An 11,098-nucleotide genomic window follows, 5' to 3' on the forward strand; every position below is an offset into this window, starting at 1 on the left:
GGAGGGCTTTTTTTCTCATGGGTACCATCATATGACAGATGAGGGGGTGAAGTTAGTCCTCCTGCTCTCCTGCCCTCTGGACCAGCTCACCCACCCCCAACAACAGGGTCAGCTCTACTGTGCTGCCCAGGCAAAGTGCAGAGCCTGCTCTCCTGAGTACCAACAGGAGGCAGTGCCAATTCTCCCCTCTCACGATTTTAGGGCCAGCTCTTGAACCCAACACCGGCAATAAACGGCAGGGGAGGGGGAAGAGCATCTCCCCCTCTCCCACTCTACCATATGGCAGATGAAGGGTGGGGCCAGATCACCTGCATCCCCAACAATGGGGTTGGCTTTACCGTGCTGCCCAGGCTGGGTGCAGGGCCCACTCTCTGGAGTGCTGCAGCCAGTGAGGGGCAGCAACTTAGGCCTGGACAATGCCATAGCCCTGGGGAATAGCACATGTTACTCAGCTCTATGTGGGCCCTGTAACAGTGCTTCCTTGGACACCAATAAGGCCACAGGTGGAGGCCCAGTTCCTGTGTGTCCGTGTGGCCTTTTGTGGCACACAGGTCACAGGTCATAGACATCAGCACAGACTGACTCGGGCTGTGGTATGACCACAGACCCAGACATAGTCCTTGTCAATAGCAAAAGGTCCAGATTTCCTCAAGGCCCTTGTTAGTATTGCAGAGAGCCCAGATCAACATGACCCTAGTGACTATCCTCCAAATACCAATATGTCTTCATGTGGCAGCCCACACCCCAGACATCCACTTAGCCCTCAATTGGTAACAGGAGCTATGGACATTGACACAGATCCTAGTTGTGATAAGGCCACAGACCCAGATATGGCATATGGCCATGGTTCAGGTCTGGATGACACCTTGGCCCTGGAAGGATAGGCCACCCATGTCTATATGGCCCCAGAGGCAGCTTGAACTTCTACAGCCAACATGGTCTTAGGTGTTGGCCCAGACTGCAGGCCTCTGATCTTCAGTGGCAACAGGAGCCATGGATGTCAACTCAGAGCCCAGCCACAGCAGGGCCATCCCAGGCAGCAGTCTGCCCCAGACATCCTACGGGCCTGGGTGGTGAAGCAGGAATCCTGGATTGGCATGGCCCCTGTGGGAGCACATCCCTTGGACATCAACATGGACACAGGTAGTGGCCCAGACTCTGTATGTCCACAAGGTCGTCAGTGGTGATAGGAGCCATAGACATCAACACAAATGTCCACAGCTGCATCAAGGCAGTGGAACAATCAGGTCCCATGGCTGCAGCCAAGGCCCAGATACCACCATGAAACTATGTGCAAAACATGTTTTTTTTGTTGTTTTTTATGAGACAGGGTTTCTTTGTATTGTTTTGGAGGTTGTCGGTCCAGCCTGGCCTCGAACTCACAGAGATCCGCCTGCCTCTGCCTCCCGAGTGCTGGGATTAAAGGCGTGTGTCACCACCGCCCGGCGCAAAACATGTTTTTTAACCTACACTAGACTTGTGATCCCATCAACATGAGGTTTATCTTTACCCTTGTTGCTTCCCTTTCATTGTACTTTTCTTTTTTCTTTTTAACGTTTCTTATTGCCCAGCTCTCTGTTTTTTTTCTTTTTTTCTTTAAATTAAAAACATGCTTGCTTCACATGTCAATCCCAGCTACCTTTCCCTCCCCTCCTCCTCCGCCTTCCACCAACCTCCCAAGTCCCCCCACCCCATTCTCCCTCTGCTCCCTAGGGAGGGTGAGGCCCTCCATGGGGGATCTCCAAAGTCTGTCATATAATCGGGACAAGGTCTAGGCCCTCCCCCATGGGTCCTTTGTACAGTCACTTTGGAAATCAGTATGGAGATGGGAATCAGTCTACCACAAGATCCAGCAATGCCACTCTTAGGCATATATCCAAAAGATGCAAATTCATACAATAAGGACATCTGTTCAACTATGTTCGTAGCAGCATTATTTGTAATAGCCAGAACCTGGAAACAACCTAGATGCCCCTCAACTGAAGAGTGGATAGAGAAAATGTGGTACATTTACACAATGGAGTACTATTCAGCAGAAAAACCAATGGAATCCTGAAATTTGCAGGCAAATGGATGGCACTAGAAGAAACCATCCTGAGGGAGGTAACCCAGCCACAAGAAGACAAACATGGTATGTATTCACTCATATATGGATTTTAGACATGGATCAGGGGATTGCCAGCCTACAATCCTGCCACCAGAGAGTCTGGGAAACAGGGAGGACCCTAAGAGAGATATACATGGTACCTCGGAGAATGGGAATGAGACAGGATCTTTTGAGCAGATTGGGAGCATGGAGGGAGAGTAGAGAAAGCTGGGAGAAAGAGGGGGGAGAAAAGGAGGGGAGAGGAAGACATGGGGAGCAGGAAGTTTGAGTCAGGGGAAGAATTGAGGAGAGCAGGATGAGAGATACCATAATAAAAGAAGCCATTATAGGTTTGAGGAGAGATCTGGCACTAGTGAGATTTCCAGAGATCACAAGGATGACACCAACTGGCAATCTAAGCAATAGTGGAGAGGCTACCTTAAATACCCTTCCCCAATAATGAGATTGATGACTACCTTATATGCCGTCCTACAGTCTTCATCCAGTGGCTGATGGAAGCAGAGGCAGACACCCACAGCTAAACATTGAACTGAACTCCTGGAACCCAGTTTCAGAGAGGGAGGAGTGATGAGCAGAGAGGTCAAGACTGGACTGGTGAAGCCCACAGAAACAGCTGACCTGAACAAGGGGGAACTCATGGACCCCAGACTGATGGCTGAGAGGCCAGCATGGGACTGATCCAGACCCCCTGAATGTGGGTGTCAGTGAGGAGGCCTAGGCAATCTATGGGGCCTTGGTTAATAGATCAGTATTTATCCCTGGCATATGAATGGACTTTGGGAGCCCATTCCACATGGAGGGAGAAGGAAGCTGGGGGGAATAGCAAGAGGCTGTGCTATTACAAATCACTGAAGGCTTTGAAATGGTCCTTTGGGATATCACATTAAAAGTCACAGCTTACAAAGCATTTTCACAAATGTTTCCTCATCAGGTCCTTATAGCAGGCCTGTGACTAATATGTTAGAGTCCCCATTTCACAAATGTGAAGGTTGATGACAGACACTGAGTCTTTGCTATAGCCAAACATGAGAGAGTCAGTGATGCTGGTGTTGAGCATTTTTCTGTTCTCTGAGTCAGAAAGGGCCATTTAGGTCAACAACTCCAGTTATTTCTTCTTCATAGTTATAAAATCTGAAGTCTCACCTCCCCCCAAAAAGTGGTTCTCAAAAATGTAGGCTACTGTGGGATTCTGGACCCTTCATTGTGTGGCCTTCCAGTTGCGGGCCCTATCCATCTCCCCAGATACCCCTCCCAGATGTGGGCTCTATCCATCAATCCAGGTGCCCCCTTCCAGCTGTGGGCCCTATCCATCACCCGGGATCTCTCTTCTGCTTTGTTCTCTGGTATTTTAAGGAAGATCTGTGTTGCTGTCCGACAATAATTAGCCTGTCACAGGACTGACCTGTGTGTCATTACTATCACAAGTCCTATAGGTTGGACCTCAAAGCTGTAATCTTGTGTAAACCAAGAGATTGACACACAGATCTCACAAACCTAGAGGATGCTGGTCCAAGAGATTGACACACAGATCTTTCAAGCTAAGAGGATGTGGTTAAATGATAGAGGCAACAGCTCTAAAGAAGGATGATGGTGATGATCACAATAAGGACAATATCTAAGAATGTTTCTTAGTCTTCTAAGTGATAACTTAAAGTAACTCATTTCCAGACTGAAACATCCATATGAATATTCCTGACCTGGATTCCCAGGTAAGGAAACTGAAATGTAGAGCTGGTAATACACCAGTGTCTAAGACAAAGCTTTGCATAGTAAGATGTCACACTTGGTGTGGGATGCCAAATGTTTAACAAGCAAAGAACAGAAGCAAAGGAGGGTGAAGCCAGGTCTGCTTATAAGCCAGTTGGTAGCCATGCTGCTGAGCACATGTGTAGCCTCCATCCTTGACACCTGAGCCTGGTAGTCATCTGTTCATTGGACAAGTTATTAGTTTTGTTCCTTGTTACTATAATAAAAACACCTGACTCAAGCCACTCGAGGAAGGGCTTCTTTAGACTGAGAATCTAGGAGCGTAGTCAGCAATGACAGGGAGGGCATGGAAGTAGGAGCAGACTCAGGGTCACGTTGTGTTCCCAGTCAGGAAGTAGACAGATGGATGCCCTGGCTCAGACCACTCTTTTCTTTTATAGATTCTAGGACCCCAGCCCCTGGAAAGGTGACAACCACAATCAAGGTGGAGCACCACACACCAGTTACACCTTTCTGAAAACATTCTCACAACATCCAGAGGGGGTGTTCCATGGTGATTCTAAACCCAGAAGAGTTGACAGTGAAGATGACCATGACAAGAAGATGGCCATGGAAGGGGCTGAGAGGTATCTGCAGAAAATACCAACCCATCCACTTAACTCTTTTATACTTTCCTAATGAGGACACCTCAGATGTAGATTCAGATGAGAAAGAAACATTTTACCACTTTTTCCTATTTCCAAGAAGGATACACACAGATCCCTTTCTCATGTTGGCTACTTGTACTTTCATAGATTACTAGAAATATCTGTGTGAGCACACAGATATTTGATGATGCCAGTTTTGTGATCCAGTACATGGGTGTCCAGTTAATTATGGGCATCAGTGAAACAAAAATAATGATTAAAGGAAACAAAAGAGCCAGGCATGGTGGCACATGCCTTTAATCTGAGCACTGGGAGGCAGAGACGGGTGAATCTCTGTGAGTTCAAGACTAGCCTGGTCTATAAAGGGAGTTCCAGGATAGCCAGAGTTGTTACACAGCTAAACCCTGTCTCAAAAACCAAAATGGAAGATATTTGTGTGTATTTAAGTATATAATATCTGTAACAGATAGATAGATAGATAGATAAAAAGAGAGAGATGGGAGACTGAGTTCACATGGTCATTGGAAGGTTTGTGGTTCAAGTATCAAAAGACTATATTCTTAGGATGTTACCTGCTTTTGAGACCCTTTCCTCTTCCTGTCAAAATAGGACAACAGGGTAGAAAGGGAGCTAGAAATCAAAAGACTATATTCTTAGGATGTTACCTGCTTTTGAGACCCTTTCCTCTTCCTGTCAAAATAGGACAACAGGGTAGAAAGGGAGCTAGAAATCAGCAGTCAAGGGTGGGATGTACCCTTGGATGCTACCTGAAATTGGAGCAGAAGTTGGAAGGTTCTGATGAGAAATAGCTCCCTTCACTTGCAACATTTCATCATTTGACAGAAGAGGTCATCATGATTCCCCATAGACCACACTGAATTTATGTGTGAAGTTAGTTCTCTGAGCTATATTTGCTCTGTTCCACAATCTATCAGCTTAATTCTGTCCTGACAATATATGCTGTGCTACTTAGCATATAGCGCCTCAGCCTCTTAAACTTCTGCTGTCTCTACAATCATGGAATCCATAGAATCAGGTTTTGTATTGGTTTAGAGGTATGCTGTTGTGTTCTGGGAACTACACCAGGTTACATAATGTGTATTACTTGTTACCTTCTAGGTAGAGGCAACAACATATCAGTCCATGAACCACAGAACTTACGTTACTTCTCTAAAGACAAAATATTCCCACCTCCTGCTCTCAGGATGGGCCATACTACTCGTTTTGGTCAAAAATAAAATAAATGTGTGGAAAGAGAAACAGGTCATTCTTGGGAAGCTGAGTCATTGTGAGTTTGTCTACTGTATCTTTCCTTCTTTTCTAGGATGACATGATGATACAAGATTCCTTGTGGTGATATTTTGTTTGTGCTCTAACGAAGTTTGTCTGAAGATCATTGTGTGGAGCTAACCACACTAGTTAGCCATAGAGGCCAGGCAGTGGTGGCACACACCTTTAATCCAGCACTTGGGAGACAGAGACAGGTGGATCTCTGTGAGTTCAAGCCATGGGCTACATGAGATTGATCCAGTCTAAAAGAGAAACAGAGACAGGCAGTGATGACTCAGCCTTTAATCGCAGTACATGGGAATCCCATGTCTTTAATCTCAGTACTAGGGAGGTGGAGACAGGAGTGATATGGCTAGGCAAAGAGAGAAATATAAGGCAGGAGGAGATAGGAGCTCGAGCATTCAGTCTGATGTTCCATAGAGACAGCATTTAGTCTGAGTTTTCATAGAGACAGCATCCAGTCTGAGCATTCATTCTGGGGATTCCTAGAGATAGGGTCGAGCATTCAGTCTGAAGATTCATAGGACAGGTCTGCCCTTTTGGCCTGAGAATTTGGTGAAGGTAAGAACTAGTGGCTTGCTCCTTTGTCTCTGGTTTTTCAGTATTTGCCCCAATATCTGACTCCAGATTTTTCTTATTAAGAACAACTACAATTTGTGCTACAGTTCCTCCAGAATAGATGCGAAAGGATAGAAGGTCACTCCCAATCTACAGCTGCAAACATGAGCAACAAATGAATCTTTGTAGCTGTAATCCAGTCAGATTACAAAGGTGTTTGTAATTGTACAGTATGTCAATCAAGACAACCGCCTGGGTTTCACAGCAGTTTGCCCCAGTTATTAAGTACTGCGTTGGTTTAAACACGTGGGTCAGTTACATAAAGATACTGTCCCTTTCTTAAATAGTGACTCTCTGGCCCCAAGGTGACACTATGTAGTGGGCAACAGTGCGCAACACTATGATGAACAAATATGTGTTGGAAAGACGGGAAAGACAAAAGTATGTGGTGGATAGATGGGAGAGAAAGCAAAGGGGAGCAGTTCATGCACTGTTGAAAAAGGAGGAACTGGAGATACAATGGTGGTGAGGAACAGGTCTGTAGGAGCAGCCGATGCAACTACCTGAGGCCAGGATAATCTTGGTCCTGGGCTGCTGCCAAGGGCCATGTGTATCATAAATAATAAAAACCCAGACAGATATCAGAGTTCAAGATGAAGATCAAACAAGCAAAGAGCTCTTACCTCTACCAAGGCTGGAAGGGGATCCTGTCCTCAACATGGCTGGAGACTAATTGTCAGAAGACTGAATACTGAATGCCATGCTCCTATCTTATATACCTCCCCAGCTGGAATTAAAGATGTGAGCTCTGTTTCTCTTTTAGACTGATTCATTCTCATATAGTCCTGAGTGGGCTTGAACTCATAGAGATCCATCTGCCTCTGTCTGCTGAGGACTGGGATTAAAGGTGTGTGCCACCACTCCCCAGCTTTTATAGCTATGGCTAGCTTTGCATTCTGATCATGGTGTCTTTATTAGATGATAAACAATGTATATCCACAGCCATGTATGGGTCTGAGACCAACAGAGGCCAGGGTCTGTGTTTACGTCCGAGGCCCAGATTACCACAAAAGGTCATGCAGATGAGCGTAGTCTGGGCTTCCACCTGAAGACATGTTGATGTCTGAGTGCCATGCTGATCTTCTCCGCCCTCATCAGCTGCAGGAGAGCTGGTCCTGTCCCTTGCCAGCTACTGCACTTGGGAGAGCTGGCCCCATCCCTCACTGACCTGCAGCACCCGTACTGATGTGGATGTGGGAGAGCTGGTCTCGCCCCTAAACAGCCACCACCAACAGGAGAGCTGGCCCTGCCCCTTGCAGGCTGCAACTTGCAAGAGCTCTGGCCTAGCCTCTTACCCGGAGTTGCAAGGCATCCTAGGCAATGGCATGTAGGGGGATTAGCCCCACCTCTCTAGGAGTCAGAAAGAACTGGCCCCACCCCTTGTTGGAGTGAGGCTTGGTGGAGACCTGGGCTGAACAACTCAGCTACCACCCAAACCCAGATCAGGGGTCCTGACTTGGCCCACTCCAACATCTACCCCATCTATGAGCTGCTGGAGAATGTGAAGGAGCCTGTCCTGTGGAACTATAGCCACAGGATCTCCATGACAATAAGGCAACAATAGGATATTGGAGAGGAGTCTTGGTGAGGGTCCAGTATTAGCGCTGTAGCAGAAGCCAGAGTCCTTGAATCAGAACAATGATTCATTGCAATGAACATTTGCAAGTAAGGCTGTGTGGGGAAAGGGTGTGTTGTGTGACACAGAAGATCTTTAATGCCAATGTGAAGAGAGAATGTGATGGAGGTGCAGGAAAGACAGGGGAGCAGAGTGGTACAGTCCTGAAGATCGGGAGCTGCAACAGCTGTGACGGTTGTATGAGAGAAGCATGCAAGTGATAAACAGGTCATTACACAGATGGGTCAGCAAGACGCTGGGTTTTTATTTTAATTTTTAATTTTCTTCTGGGGAGAAGTCTCAAGGTTAGAGGGCAGATATGGAAATTTGTGGGATAGGGGTGTGTAATGTTCAATTCCAAAAGAATGAATAAAAATATCTTAAATGAATAAATCTCTACAGGTGTTATCCATTGAGATTACTGAGGTATTTTGAATTATACCATAGTGTAGCCTGTCAATCAATACAGCCACCATGGTTTCAAGGTGGTTTGTTCAATTACTAATTACTATGTTAGTTCAAACACACAGGTCAGTTACATACATAAAGACACTAATCATTTCTTAAAAATTGACTACTCTAACTCAGCTTAGCCTGGATCCTGGTTTAGTAGTCCACCCTACCATGCCCCATCACCTTGAGAAATGCTCTCTTGATATCTTTGTTTCTCAGACTGTAGACCACAGGGTTGAGCAAGGCTGTGAAGGCATTGTAAAAGAGTGAAATCTGTTTGTCTCTCTCAGGGGAGTAGCTGGAATTGGGTTTCATGTAGATGTAAGAGGCTGGACCATAGAAGAATGTGACCACAGTCAGGTGGGAGGCACAAGTAGAGAAAGCCTTGCAGCGGGCTTGGGTGGACTTAATCTTGAAAATTGCCTTGGCAATAAGAATGTAGGAGGCCACAATGAGGGAAACAGGAGTAACAACCAGAAAAACACTCAAGACTCGGTCCACCATCTCAATGAGGTGGGTATCCATGCAAGCAAGGCTACGCACTGAAGGGCTGTCACAGAAATAGTGACTAACCCTGTTAGACCCACAGTATGGCAGACTCATGGTAAAGAAAGTATGTAACACAGAGAAGAAGAAACCACAAATCCAAGTCCCGGACGCCAACTGTATGCACAGTCCCCAGTTGAGGATGACAGTATAATGCAATGGGTAGCAAATGGCCACATATCTGTCATAAGCCATGACAACAAAGAAGGTGCTCTCAGTAGTAGCCAGGGCACCGAACACATACATCTGTAGCCAGCAGCCAGCAAAGGAGATAGTCTGGGATTTAGCAAGAAGATGCACCAACATCTGGGGCATGGTGGTGGTGACATAGCACATATCTAACAGGGAGAGGATACAGAGGAAGAAGTACATGGGCGTGTGCAGCTGTGTGTCCATTCAGACCAGCATGATGATGAGCCCATTGCCCATGACTGAGCTCAGGTAGATGAGAAGGAACACAGTGAAGAGGATGCTGTTGGTTGTGGGGTCACTGGAGAAGCCAAGCAGGATAAACTCAGAAACCCAGCTTTGGTTCTGCCCTGGAGTCATCCACATGGTGCTGACTGTAAGAGAATCACATTCATCTATGTATCACCTGTCACATGCCAGCTATAGAGGCAGAAAGGGGAGATACAGGCTGCTGAGATGGCTCAAAGTTAAGAGCACTGACTGCTGTTCCAGGGAACCACACAGCTCAGAGCTGTCTGTGACTCCAGTTCCAGGCAATCTGACTCCCTCTTCTCACCTCAGACCAGGCATACACATAATTCACAGACATGCAGGTAGGAAAAAACCCATATACGTAAAATAATAATTTTTAATTAAGAAAGGCTGTGTGTGATTCTGAGCACATTGCAGGTTCTGTGCACTCTTCTCAAGTTGCTGAACCTCAGTCTGTTCATCTATCAAGTGAGGCTGATGACACTCATGTCTCAGGAGTATGATGAATATCTAAAGCATCCGACAGAACTCCTGGAAACACCATGTAACACATGACCCGTCATTTGCAGTCTCATACTCCCATTTCATCTCTGGGAGGGTAGAGAAAGGGGATCCCCAGAATAAGAGGGCTAATCACAGTAGATGATGTGGTGAGCACTGGGTTCAACAGGAAGACCCTGTCTCAAGGAATAAGGTGAGAGCAATTGAGGAACGATACCGTCACTCTCTGACCACACACACACACACACACACACACACACACACACACACCACAGACATATGCAAAGCAGAGAGTAAACAAGTAGATGAAGGAGGCAGAACAAATTAGTCAGACACAGTTCCTGTGTCCCAGACACATACAGTCCTATGAGTAATAACAGAAGTTCGTGTGTCCAATGCACTGGGGACACTGTAGTCATCCTAAGGACTGCTGAAGGATCACGTGGAAATGTGAGGAGAAAAGTATTTCTTCCTTTTTTGCTCTTGCCTCCCTTTGCACCAAAACAATCAGTTCTAGGTGTACTGTAGCTTTAAGTGCTAAATCTAAAGCAACCGATTTCTTGGAGTCAGACCTGATAAAATATTTCTATCATTTTTAGGGGAAGCAAAGGTAAGACTTTTTTCAAAAGAATGTTTTACAAGGAGAGACAAAAAGTATTGGTGAGCTACAATAAGTAAAAAAGAAGTACTGAAAATATTATAAAAAAGAATTAGTAAAAATATAGTATAAAACAGATGTTCCAATGGAATAATTAACAATATCCACAGGGCATTTCCCAAGACAGCTGTCTGTGAGCACTGATGAGGTTAATATTCTCAGCACCATTACTCATCTGAAAATTGGAGAATACCACAGTGCCAACGCCCACCCCCTCTTCTCAATCTCACAACACCACACACCTACCAGCATGGCTGCAACAACAGATAGCTAGGATTGACAAGAGTGACTGGATCCAATGGGAGATTAAATTAAAATGATCCCGTTAGCGTGTGCCTGGCTGTGTTCTGTAAGGTTGAACATATTTAATTCACTGCCTAGCAATGCAAATATCAACTCTATTTCTGAAACAATATGTAAACACAAAGGCACCTACAAATGTATGTTCAAGGAAAAACGTAAAGAAAATTTCCAAACACTGCTCACAATAATCTGAACTATGGTACCAGCCATGC

At 45.7% G+C, this 11,098-nt stretch overlaps 1 pseudogene; it reads right to left on the reverse strand.

Moving 5' to 3' along the window:
- Window positions 1-8,590: 8,590 nt before the first annotated feature.
- Window positions 8,591-9,553, reverse strand: LOC101840961 (annotated as a pseudogene).
- Window positions 9,554-11,098: the final 1,545 nt, after the last annotated feature.

This window comes from Mesocricetus auratus, unplaced genomic scaffold (assembly GCF_017639785.1).
Source record: "Mesocricetus auratus isolate SY011 unplaced genomic scaffold, BCM_Maur_2.0 Super-Scaffold_100014, whole genome shotgun sequence".
NCBI classification, from domain to species: Eukaryota; Metazoa; Chordata; class Mammalia; order Rodentia; family Cricetidae; genus Mesocricetus; species Mesocricetus auratus.